The sequence below is a fragment of the Pinus tabuliformis genome, chromosome 5_1, assembly GCF_031772625.1.
Source record: "Pinus tabuliformis cultivar Carrire ecotype Pingquan chromosome 5_1, CPIR1, whole genome shotgun sequence".
NCBI lineage: Eukaryota > Viridiplantae > Streptophyta > Pinopsida > Pinales > Pinaceae > Pinus > Pinus tabuliformis.
In genome coordinates, this window is record NC_142305.1 from 849,383,335 (window position 1) to 849,397,647 (window position 14,313).

The following is a 14,313-nucleotide window of genomic DNA, read 5'->3' on the forward strand; positions in this document are numbered from 1 at the left end:
CTAATTAGACCATACAGTAGAGTGCTCTTCCCGTACTCAGTTCAACATACCACATAATATACAAATCAACAGAGTAGAAAACTCTTCAATAGTGTCTGGCTTGTCATATATAAACATTTTTTTCGGCCGAACAAATAATTTAGACGAAAACCCTAGTTCGGTCGAATAATATATTCTACTAAACTATTTTTTTACCCACCTTTTCAACTCTGACAAAAATTTCGTTTAATCATTGGCATTAGTCTAAAAGGATAAAATTTCAGCCTAACATTTGTATAATAGTTCGGCCAAACAAATTTAGGAAATTCAGCTGAGAAAAGAAAATTGGCCAAAAAATTGAGATTGTGAATTTTTCAGGGGCGTTTCTCACAAAAGTGTAACCCAACTTCATCTTTTCACTCACCTCTCATGTCCAACTTTTTTAGACCCTGAACATAATGGGAAGCATGGAAAAGAAGAGTAACACTTGTGAATGTTGTGGAATTTTTTTGAATAAGAATTTATTCAATGGAGGCCTATTAAAAGGTATGAAACTTTCAATGAGAGTTTTGAGAAATTAGTTTAGTAGTATTTAAACTCGTTTCCATTTACAAAACATCAATCCAAATGGTATTTGGAAGAACTATAGAGTTAACGTTTTTTTATTAATCTGAAAATTCATTCATATAGTAGGAAGATTGTACTTTTTTCATTAAGGACTGTGGTGAAATTATAAGGGTATTCACCATACATTTGACATATAATAGAAATATGGGTGTCATATGGTAACTATCATATAATATTTATGATCATATGCCATCCTACATATCCTATCATATGTATTGTCACATGTTTGTTATATAGTTTACCATATACCAAATTTTTAAAAAGTGAAATGACTATGTTTATGATGTTTAAGATGCCACTAACTAGGTGAACAATTTGGGACAATATTTATTCTTTTACTACATGTTTTATTCTTAAACAGTAGGGTCACTATCATTGAGTATGATTTGTCTAATTAGTTTATAGCATGCAATAAATGTTTTGTTTTGGCATTAGTTGCACACAATTCCTTGCAAGTATCTAATGAGCCTGTGGTGGACAAATTAAATAATCTCATTTCTATGAAGTTATCCTAAAATTAGGAAAACCTATATAAAAACATAATATCAAGAATCTAGTAACTGGCCAATGTCTACAACAGGTTCCTTTGAGAGTTAATATTGGACAAAAGGAGGAATTTGACTGATCAAATTTTTCTTAGGGAGATCATTTTCTCTTCGTGTTCTTTTTCTCTCCCAATAATTTTCATCTTGATACCAAATCAAATTTTTGGGTTAGATTTCTTCTTCTTAAAGAGGGTGTGCACATACGCTAGTATTGATTGCGGAAACCATGTATATACATTATTATTATTCAAGAAAATTACATGTAGTATTGGACATATCCAACTTGAAAATATGAGAGTCACATATGCATAGACCCAATTTGTTTTTGTGAACATCAAACTAAATTTTTAAACCAATAAAAAAAATGATGAAATTTAAGAGTGTGACTCTAGAATTACCTATATCTTATGGAAGCTTGATTATTTTCTTATAACTTATGAACTTTACAATTAAAGTGACTTTTTGGCTCAAAATGCACGGAAAAGGGGAAAAAACTAAAATAGGTGGTAAAAGAATGATATTTTTACTACAAAACCCAATTCTATATAGTTTAATGATATTTTCACTTAGTTTTACTTAGTATTTAATATTGAACCCCATTCGAAGTATTTTACTCATTTTTTAAGACTCTGTGGCTATAGTTCATCAGTTTATGATGATTTTTCAACATATTTCAATGGATAATGAGATCCATTGTCATAAGTATTCTTTTTGAAAACTTGAATATATGGCATGAATTCATCATTGCACTATGTATTTCAAGCTTATTTGTGGTACCTAGCCACATGATCAACCCACTTATTTTTTAACACCAACTTCTACTCATCATTTTATCTATCATAACTTAGTGGAAGAGCCTACCTCTACAAGGAAATCCTAGTTAACACAACACTAGCCATTTGGTTTCCATGATTCTTTCAAATCATAGGCTTGACAATGCTCTTTAGTTTCTTCATGAATTTTAATTAAATCCATATACTCCTTCTTAGCTGTTACTCTAACTTATTTTGAAAAGGAACCTGAAATGTTAACTTGCATTAATGCATTCCATATGACTCCTTCCACTTTTGAGCCTAGTGTTGCCTCTAGCTTTCTCTCTTATAAGCTTACTGCTTATGCATTTTCTTTAGTGAAAACCTTGTAATTACATCCTCCGTGAGTCAAACCATTGGTATATGGAGGGAACATTCCCCAATTTCCCATATCCTACAAAATTCCCCTACATTGAGCATACGAATGCTCCAAGAACTAGAACTATATTGCTAATCCATTACACAAGTCCCCTTGATTGTGTGACATAATTGTTTTATTCTTTTTTAGTTTTTTCTGATATATATATATATATATATATATACAAATGAGGGGACAGGGAAATGGTTTCTTTGTAAACATTTTAGCATGAGTGTCATATGTTCTCCCCTTGAACAAAACACCATCTTAAGAGTCTTATCCTCATTTGATTGTTTTTTAACATGGACTTAAGAAGCCAAACCTTGTTTTACATTCTTTACTCCTATAATTGGTTACTCTTTGAATCAAGTGGAGAGCATATTGATGACTTTGGTATCATAGAATTATATCATTGTTCATTCTTCAATATGTACTATCCATGTAAAGATTAATTCATGCTTATGTTGAGGGAACTTAGCTATATGTTATCCATTTTTTAGAGTCTATTGCAACATTTTCATGGCCATTATTGGTTGTAAATTCACTTCTAGTCTCAATATATATCACATTCGTATGCTTGTGTCATTGTAGAATGTCCCCACTAACTTCTTTTTGTTGACTCTACTATTATACAAATTTCTTTAAGAGTAGACCTATAGTAGCACCTTGGCCCTATTTTCATTATTGATTGGTGATTTTGTTCCCAAAATTGATTTTTATCATTGATCTTTAACTAGATGGTTTACCTTTGTTGGAAACTAGAGTAATACTAAAAGGCGAGTTTAGGTAGTGTTTTATAACTTTTAAAACTATTACCGAATCAATCACATTCAACAATATAATAATTTACAAATCAGAGTAGTTTTTAACATAATAAATTATGTGGAAACATATACATGATAAAACCACAAAATATTTCTGATTATGTTATAAATGGAAGCACCAACCCCATACTACATCAAGTTATGTAGGCACCAACCTACCGGAGGCTCCAACCCCCTTTTCATTGCAAACACCAACTCCCACCATTTGCAGACAAAAACCTATTCGAGGAACCACCCCCTTAATATTTACAGGCACCAACCTAAAGGAGTTTCCAACCCCTTGATATTTATAGGAACCAATGTAAAGTAGACTTCAATCCACTGATTTGCAAGCTACAACCTAGAGAAACCACTTACATCCATTTTTAATATCATTTTTAGGATCAAATCCACCTCATCTTTAATTGAAATATTATCGAACAAATTGTTTGAATCTAAGACATGCTCATCTCCTTTGATCCAACATTTAGATTATTCTCATATTTTTCATCTTTCTTGATATACTTCAAATCTTATCTTCACCTCTAGCCCATATCTAATAACAAAATTTAGGGCTTCTCAACATATTTTCTCCTCAACTTTAGACTTGGTCCTGACATTTCAATCTACTCTATTTTATTTTCTTTGCATGTAACAACCTCTTCTTCTGACATGTGAACTTTTCTTTTATTCCACGTTTGGACCAATGTTGTCTCTTTTCTCATACATATCCTCTAGACAACACAACACTACCTAAATTATTTTGGATCTACTTTGTATTCCCTTGTTTAAGGTTTGAAATTCTCTGCCTCAACATTATAAGGGAGACCACCCTGTTGGGACCTTCAAGAATATTCTTTTCCATTTGGAATGGTGGTTCTGATCAGACAAGAAAGTGATCCTTAATATGGTATGGGGCTCAGCCAATCCACAACTAAATTTTATCTCTTTGATAAAAGGACTTCTAGGAATGTAGAATTAAATCTAAATGCAGGCAAAAGGAAAGACATCCTAAGTTTGTCTCGACTAGGAAGATATAGATCTAACCCAACTAAGAGAAAAGTAATTAAATGATTGAGATTTCAACATGCCTGGTTTATGATTAATATCTGGCTAATGAATTAGTTTAATTCACTGATATTATAATTTACCAAACCTGTTGTTTATAGATATAATAACAATAATTAATGAACCAATAACATTAGGAAGTAGTTCTCATAATGGCAATGGAAAAATGAGAATTAGATGACATATTTCTGAATAAATAGTTACTCAAAAATCTGATTTAAGCATAAGAATAAAAGAGGAAATTAACAACAAACCTGCAAAACAAAGATATTAGATAGCCCTTATATAAGACATGAATTCATATCTACAATAGTGCATAATATAAATCGAATTTACATAACTCTGCCATAAAAAATGAATTTCATATTAAAAACAATAGTATTTATAATACAAATAAAGTTGAACTTGTTCTCCTGCTCTATTCTTTGAATCTAATCTCCAAGAATCTTTCTCAAAACATAAACTCTGCTGCTAAAAGCAAAAACTGCATCAGTGAAAACTTCGTCTCTCATACATAGTTCAGAATGTAAAAAGACAAATCCCAAAAATTCCTAGATCTAAGATTGATTCTCTCTGCCTACAACTTGAAACCCTTATTGCAATAGTGCTTTAAGAATTAAAAAATTTCAAAAGAGAGTATCCCTTTGCACATTCTACAAACCACTATTTATAATTTACAAAAACAAATTCCAAATAGGAGAGTTGTTGAAGAGTAATTCTTCTCCAACAAATTTCATTCTTCCAAATTTAGTTTCTTCTTTTGCTAGAGAAATTCCATTGATTGAAATCTTCTTTTCCTCATATCTTCAACTGTTTTCCTCCCAAAACCAATTAAAATTCAATTAAAATACAAATTAAAATCAAAATACCAAATATAAAACACAAGATATATCCAATCAAAACTTAAATAAATAAATAAATAAAAGGAAATATAAGCTTTTCATTGATCCCTATAAATATCTTATTGGTCAAGGAGAACGTAGTCGAATGCATCTGTATTCAACAAATGATATGAGCAAATGGAAATGCAGAATATTATACTCAAAAAATTAATTTTGTTTAAAAATTTGGAGCTTGATCTTCTGCTAAATGCTAGATTTGTGAAATGATTAAATATGTTTATGCTACCACTTTTGAAATATTCTTAATGATTTTATCTATCCAACGAATTGTCCTGGGCCTCATTTGGCCAGGTAAAACTCAACTTATGAGCTTCCAAAGTTGAAGTGTCAAAATTCCCAAATTTCTGGAAAAAAAATTGCCTTGGTTAAAATTAGGAAATTTTAGTTAAAATATAATCCTAAATTAAATCACAATTATTTTTTAATTATTACTAATTTTTAGTTGTAATTACAAATTAATATATACAATTAAAATAATTTTAATTAAAAATAAAAATGGATTAAGAATTAATTAAAATTAAAATGATATTATATTATAATTAAATTGTAATTAAAACATAATATATTAGAGTATAATATATAATATAAAATTCATATAACAAAAGTCAAACCAAAAAAGGCATACGTGGACATGAAATAGGAGGAGGAGGGATTTAATGGAGGAGCGAGAGTCATAAGATGAAGAACTTTATATTAAAATTAAATAGTCACAACATAATATCGAATATCGAAGTTTGGAGGGGAATTAATAGCAGATGTTTTAAGATGTGCGTCGAATGAAAATGTTGATATATGATATGCCAATATTGATAATTTTAAATATCTGCAATTTTTTTAAATATCGGAAAATTTTGTATCGGGAGTTTGTATATCAGATCTTTTTATATCGAGACTTTTGTAAAGGAAGGGAGGAGGTGAGATGAAGTGGGACTTTTAAATATTTGGAAATTTTTTAAATATCGGAAAATATTGTATCGAGAGTTTTTATATCGGAACTTTTGTAAAGGAGGGTAGGAGGTGAGGTGAAGTGGGACTCACTTTTGTAATTAAAAATCCTAGAAAATGAACTACTACCACTTTGTAATTTTGAAAGTTCATGTTTTGTAATTTATTTTAAAATTATAAGTTAGAATAAATTATTGAGATCCCGAAAGCACATCATTTTAATTCTCCTACAAATTCGTTGGGCAATTTTGTAGGACCGTTAGTGAAAAATGAAGAAATTATGGAAAATTATATAGGGATTAATATTTACAATGAATTGATAATTTGATTACAAAAATTAAAATAATATACATTTTGTACAATTTTTTAAACTCGGTGGTCAAATTTATCGAACTTCGGACTAACACCATTTACAAACTGTGTAACCAAATGAGATGAAACAAGTACCAATGAAAAGCTAGCGAAATGTTGAACCTAGTGAAGAAATCAAAATAAAATTCTGATGAAAATGAAAAAACAACAAAATTGTAGGATACTTAATAAAAAAATATTAAAAGATCAATTAGCCAAAAAATTATGGAAAGGGTCCCCATTATTTGAAGTAAATAAGTAAAAAATGGGGGGTTGTTGGGTTCTTCTTACAACATCGCTGACATACTTGGAAGAACCAATTATCTATGGTTAAAGATAATAAACTTTAATTTACCAAAAGGTTAAAAATAATGGAGTTCATTGAATCGTCAAAAAATAAAATATTTCCATGGGTCCCACATAAATAGATTAAGAAATATGAGTTTGAAAATATAAGTACTCAAAAGTAGACTTGTGTAAAAATCATGAATCCAAATCTGGGAAAAAATGATTTTAAAATTACCTCGTAAGAGAAATAGAAGGAGGTATAAATACAATTCTTTTTTATAATTCATATATCCATTGTTATGGATGGTCTTTGACATCGCTTCACTGCTAGTGAGCTTGAAAACTACCCCGATGAAGTTTCCTTTTATGCCATACAAGCCTAGCTCTACTGCCAGCGAGCGTCCATAGCTTCGACAGATTTACTTGTATTTTTCATGCTTCCTCTTTTAATCACGCTTTTGATAAGAACATTTGAAAGATTTAGTTTATGATGTATCTAAGTGAAAGAGGTGGGATGGTAATAAAGACTTATTTTAATGGATGTAATACTTTCATAATGTTGACCCCAAATTATTTTCCCGCGACTATCAATCAGAGACTTATAAAGTGGAGGGGTAGGAGGGATCCATTGTGTTAATACCAGGTCAATTCTTTACTTGAAAAGGTAAACCCTATCACTTAGAAAGGATGTGTGATCCTCCATGAAAAATATTTAAAGCAATAGGTATTTATGGTTCCATAAAGATATGCTTTTAATGATAAATAAATTCATTGAAATAGACAGAGTAAAAATTTTTCATGTATGCCAAGCGTTGTTGGGTGAGGAAAAGGCCTTCCATATAAATCTTAGCGGAGTCACAAAAATAAAAACATAACTGAAAGAAAAAGCAAAAAAAATAAGTGGAAAGCAAACTTCAAAATATCTAAAAAACGAAGAATACAAAAGCTAAAACAAAAGTCCAAATTTAGAGAACCAACTTCAACAAGATTAACTATACAAATGTCTCAACAAAAGAGTAAAAGAAGATAAGCATGTGTACATTCCTTCTTATGTTGATATTTAAATTTTTTTTTCTTGTAGAGTTATAATAAATGAGGCTCTCAAAATATAAATGGTAAATAGTAGTTATGAGGTAAAATTCAACCCAAATGAAAAAGTCTTTGTCCACTGCGAATTTTGTTGTTTCAAACCAAAACCTGCATAAAAACATCTTAACCATTCTCTAATAAAAGAAATTCTTAAGAACTAGATCAAAGCTTCTGAAACTCCCTAGTTTAGTTGATTTGATGAGGATCATTACTGCTTCTCCAAAACTTGAAATCAAACTAGACAAAGGAGAATGAGCTCCAAATCTAATCTAGTGAAGGTGTGAAAAGTTTATGAAGAGTTGCAAAACAAAGTTTTATATCAGCAAAAATAAAAATAAAAAACTGAAACCAAAAGTAAAGAAATGAAAATGAATGAAAATGGGCATATGAAACCTACCATTGGAGAATTTCATTTAATCTTACCTGAGAGATATCATCTTCTCCATTAAAGACAACTTCTTCATTTAATTAGAATTAAAGGCAAGAAGAAGTTGAATTTTCTAAAATATTATTGACCCAAAATCATCATTTATTGAATCTAAACTAAAGAAAATTGTGAACTAAAAGAAAACAATGTTTCATGTCCAAGGAATCCGAAGTAAACGAAATTCATCCAAAAATAGAATGAAGATATGTTTCTTTATGAATTGTAGTGACGATTGTTCTCTTTATTTTTTTCCATTCTAAATTTATATCAACCCCAAAAGATTGAAATCGATTCAAAATCCTAAATAATGTAGCAATGAAGAGGACTTGAATCTTTATATAATAAGTATGAAGCGATATATCAAAAATTCAAATAAAAGAGAATTCAAACATGAATTAACAATGGTCCATTACCTTTACCTGTTCCAAATTCCTTATCAATTGCCGCATTACCATAGTGGTTGCTTAAGAGTTCCTTGGAAAACAAATGAAGATGCTCACTAAAAGATGATCGAGATAATAAAATGTGCATCCAATAATGAGTCATAGGAAAAAATGGAAATGATCCACAAGTGATGAAATTTATCATTAGCTAAGTAGATTATTGAGAAGAGTAAAAGAGGATCATGTGCATACACCATGAAGAAAGTATATACCTATAGTCAAAATGTCATCCTGATCAATGAATAATTGGATTTGGCTAAATTATGATTACAATATATCCAAGCTCTTGACCACCATGATAACATGAAAGTAGCATATATATAAAGATATCAAACAAGACTTCATGTGAGTAGAATAAATTGATAAGAGCCTACGAAGATACTTAACCTAATATTATGAATATTTGAGTGTCTGATAGAATCACAGTGAAAGGTAAGAGCTCAAATTTTCCAAAAATTATTAATGGGCAAAACTTTGATATACAAACACTTTGCTTCATAATGTTTCCAACGACATTAGTTTTCGAAAGTTTAATTAAAGTTCACCTTCGATATAAGAAGTCCCAATATTTAGAATATTAAAGGGAAGCAATATTTTGGAAGAAAAGTTTTTGTAATTTTTACAAAAAAAACTTACAATATTGATCATGCCCAATAACGAATGCTTTTTAAATTTATAATGTGGGAACAATGCCTTTATAGTACATCAAACATACATGTATCAGAGGGAAATGTTTCGTAAGAGTTTATAAAGTAGTTGCAATGACTTTCATTCCGATAATGAGATAACTTGAAGTTTTGTAAAAAATAATTGCAAGAGCACTTACATTTACCTGTAAAATAAGCTTTCGAGGAACAAAGTTTGAGATTTAATAAATATGAGAAAAAATTAGGTGTGAAAGATCTCGAAAACGTTTTCAAGCTCAAATAAACTTACAAGACTTTAAGACCACAAGATTCCAGTGAATATAGTGAAATAGGGACCATTTCCTCTGATAAGTGTAATGGACATGATACTGGAGGAAAAGACAATGTGCATATCAGATTGATAAATATCAGAATTTGTTTTAAATGCTTCTGACATAATACAAATCCAAAAGTCCAACAAGTCAAAAGGTATGAAATTCTAAGGAGAGATCTCAGAAAAATGCAAAGAAGAGGACCGGGATTCAAAATTCACTAATCAAAGGTTCTGATTCCCTTAAGAAGAAATGAATGTGACTAAAGGGAAAACAATATGAATGAGTGCGATGAAATGGTTCAACTCTACTTGACAATTTTAAGATTTAGAACAGAGATAGGTAAAATCTTGTCTAGTACTGTGGATGATTCGAGTCATAATTCTCCAAAAGATGATCACAGAAGCTTAAGTCTAACAAATACTTCCCTAGACATGTTGCATATTAGGAAAGGTTGGTTGTTTTCTTATCTCAAGTCTCCAACATCAAAGACCTACAAAAGAAACGAAAAAGAAATAAGAAGTAAACTATCAAAAATAAAACTAACAATAGATGAAGATGGACCTATTAATACGTATTTGGAGTAATATTGAATGTAAGTTTACCTCATGAATCTTCAATTTCTCCCATGCATTTCTCACAATTATCATATGTCCCAACGTCATTTATTTATTCAATCTAAAAATTCTAAGTAATGAGCTATTAGATTGCATCCACCTTAAACATACATTGGAGGAAAAGAGTTGTGATTATGATCTTTTTAGAACTACTTGTGAATCGAGAATTTCCAAGCCAGAACAATTTCTTGAAATTTATTCATATATGATTTTATCACAAAAACATTTGTTAACAATGTGATGAAGCTTTTGCAAGAACAAGCCAATCAAGTACTTCACAAGTGTCTATGATCTGACTATATAAGAACTTCTAATATGTTCGAAGCCACTTTTCCATAAAATGAAAGGGGATGCCAAGAAAAATTTTGATTCATTACTTGCCTATTAAAAAAGTATGAAATAATGAAATAAATGCAAAGAGAAGGAGAATCTAATCTAATCTAATCTATTCCTGTTGCTAACCCAATGAAAAGGAACATGACTATGTATAGTTATATTTCCAATGTAGTCATTCTCTCATTTTAACTCCGACATGTATGTACAATCAATCAACACGAGTAAAACTACAACTAAAATATTAAAAAAAAAAATATCTGTTATATACAACTAACAAGTTCTGCGAAATAAAATTATTCACAAAGCTATTACCTTGAAATTCTTCCAAACATATTCTTATAGGATCATGAAAATCAAGATGCATTTCAGTGAACAATTGGAAGAAGTTCAAAGGAAGAGGAAATATCAAGTCTGGGTTGAATGATATATTTTTAAATATGGAAGCTAGTTGAACACTAGTGAAGTCAGAACTATTCCTCAGAAGTGTAATTGGTAGATATGAGTGAACATTTATAATATTTCTATAAGTGTCACATTGCTAGTCAGAATGTAATGATGCACTCTCAAGTGCCAAGATATGTGACGAACTTATTTGAAAATTAGAAATAAATTGGTCAAGCATGAACAAATATAATTTCGAAATAAAAAGTGGCTAATATCCTTGCTTGAAAATATGACATTGATGTTCATATATTATTACTAATGGGCCTGATGAGTGATGAAAATTTGAAAGTTCAAAATGGCAATACGATGTGCTCATAAATTTAAAAACGAAATTTGAAAGAAAGACAAATTCAAACTAAGGGAACTGAAAATGAATGAAAATAAGTTTTAAATTAATGGTACAAGTAATGGTAGAACATGGTTGGGACTAATTTGAAAAGATTTATTTCCCACAATTATCAATAGAAATTGTAAAGTTAAACTCATTGTTTACATTATTTTACGGGAATGGGAATATTTCAATCTTATGATCCAAAAATGACATTTCATCATTGTAGGAATAAAAAATTGGAATGGAGTCACAAGTACTAAAATTATTATGATGGTATTCAAAAATATATTTTCTTAAGGAATGATAAATATGGGATCCAGTCAAAATTATTTTTGAAGAAAGAGGGAAACGAGGTTCGTAATTTCCAGGTTTCAATTCATCATCACAAGTAACTTCATAAGTGTTCTTTTCCTTTGAATTAAATACATTAGAACCAGGTAAGTGATTGAATACCAAATTAAGAGAATCTTCAAGAGTTTTGATTGAATTATTAATTAAATTTTCTCTACCAATATTAGAAATTAATAATTCATTGTTAAAATCAATTCCTATGTTTTCTAAATTTAAATTTAAATCTGAATTTGAAGGGATCGCTAATTGGTTATGAATTAAACTAATATTGTTAAAAATATCAGGGTAGAGAGAAACATAGGAAGTTGAAGATCAAGGAAAATTTTAAGGACGGAAAATTTTCTTGAAGTTTAAAATATTGGCGAATCTCACTAATCCCTAATATGAAAATTATAAATGTTTATTGATATATTTGTAAAATTAATCAAATTTATAATTATTTTATATATAGTCTCTATATAATGTTGGCGATTTTTAAGGTAAAATAATTTTATATTCTAAAATTTGGGCGAATCGTCTTTTATAAAATTGGAAATTGGCGAATCTTTTTTGTGGAAAAATCATGGAAAATTAGCCCACTGGGCGAACATTAGCCCCTAAAATTTTCCATGTTGAAGATATATACTTCAAGGTTTCTCTATGCATAGATAATTTCTGATTTTCCAAAATAAACAATTTATATTCTTCATGCATTTGATTGATTTGAAAATTATTGTTGAGATGCTCCATCGTTTGCAATTTATTATCTCCAGATTGTGAATTAATTTCAGCAGTAAACTGTACATTATCGACATTATCTAGTTTATTTAAGTGCTACTAATTTAGTGGTTGCTGATTGTTGTTAATAGATTGTGGATTTTGTTGAAATTCTACTTGATCAACGTTATGTAAATTTGGAGCATTTCTAGCATAATGATTATCATTTGTAATTGTAATTTGCAAAAAATCGAAGTTATCATTTTGAGCAAGTATATCACTATCAAATAAGGCTATACTTTCTGGTTCTTGATAGTTATAATAGAACAGAGACGCTAAATTCTTGAACCATCCAATTAATTGGAATTGAGGAGGGAAATATTTGGACCGAAATTGCATTAAAATTAATTTAAATCTAACATAAAACATATCCGAAGTCTCACCTTCCATCCTACGCAATTATCCTAACTATTCACTCACATTTTATAATCGTATTGTTGAGATGTTTGGAGGAAAATCTTCGAAAATTCATCCCAACTACGTACAAAGGAAACTAAAAGTGGAAAGCACCAGTATTTAGCTTTTCCTGTCAAAGTACAAGTGAAGATTCTGCAAATAATATCTTCACCAATATTGAAACTATTTCAACTTAAAATAAATTGAAGGAGATGACTAAAAGCAGATGTCTTGCCATTGTATTTTACTTGAGATAGGATATTGGCTACCTTTACTGAAATGGTTTTTGGATGACGTCTAATAAAGAAACTTCAAGAAATTCTTTTACATGGGGCCATAGTAATAAAACAAAATTTATTCAAAGAAAATAATTTATCAGGTCCTCCTTCTAGCGCCAAAAATTTTGAAGGCTCAAAATTCTCTGCCTCAACATTATAAGGGGGACCACCCATTTGGGACCTTAGAGTAGTTCCTTTTGCATTTGGAATGGTGGTTCCAACTCACTAAACTAGGTCCAGTTACCTTCTCTTTATCTCTACTAACTTAAATTATGACTTTTAGTTAACAATAGAGAAGAGACATCAGATCAGCCCTCTTGCTGATCAGGCAAGAAAGTGATCCTTAAACTGATCTAGGGCTCAATCAAGCCAAAACTAAAATTTTCTTCTTTGATAAAAGGAATTCTAGGAAGGCAAAATTAAATCTAAATGTAAGGAAAAGGAAAGAAATCCTAAGCCTATCTCGATTAGGAAGATACAGATCTAACCCAACCAAGAGAAAAGTAACTAAATGATTGAGATTTCAATTTGCTTGGTTTATGATGAATATTTGGCTAATGAAGTAGTTCAATTAATAGATATTATAATTTATCAAACATGTTGTTTAGAGATCTATTAAACATGAATGATGAACCAATGAAATTAGAAATTAGTTCTCATAATGCTAATGAAAATTAAATCAGAATTAGATGACATATTTATGAGTAAATAGTTACTTAGAAATCTGATTTAAGCATAACAAGAAAAATTAAATTAACAACAAATCTATGAAACAAACAGATTAGATAGTCAATCTATAAGACATGAATTCATATCTATAATAATGCATAATATAAATCCAATTAACATAATTCTACCATCAAAAATGAATTTCATATTAAAAATAATAGTATTTGCAATAGAAATAATTTTTAACCTATTCTTATGCTCTATTATTTGAATCCGATATCCAACAATCTTTCTCAAAGCATAAACTTTGCTACTAAGAGCAAAAGCTGTAGTAGTGAAAACTTTGTCTCTCATACATAGTTCAGAATGGAAAAAGACAAATCTCAATAATTCCCAAATCTGAGATCGATCCTCTCTACCTACAACCTGAAATCCTTATTAGAATAGTTCTTTAAGAATTACAAAATTGTAAAAGAGAGAAGCCATTTCCACATTCTACAAAACACTATCTATAATTTACCAAAATGAATTCTAAATAGG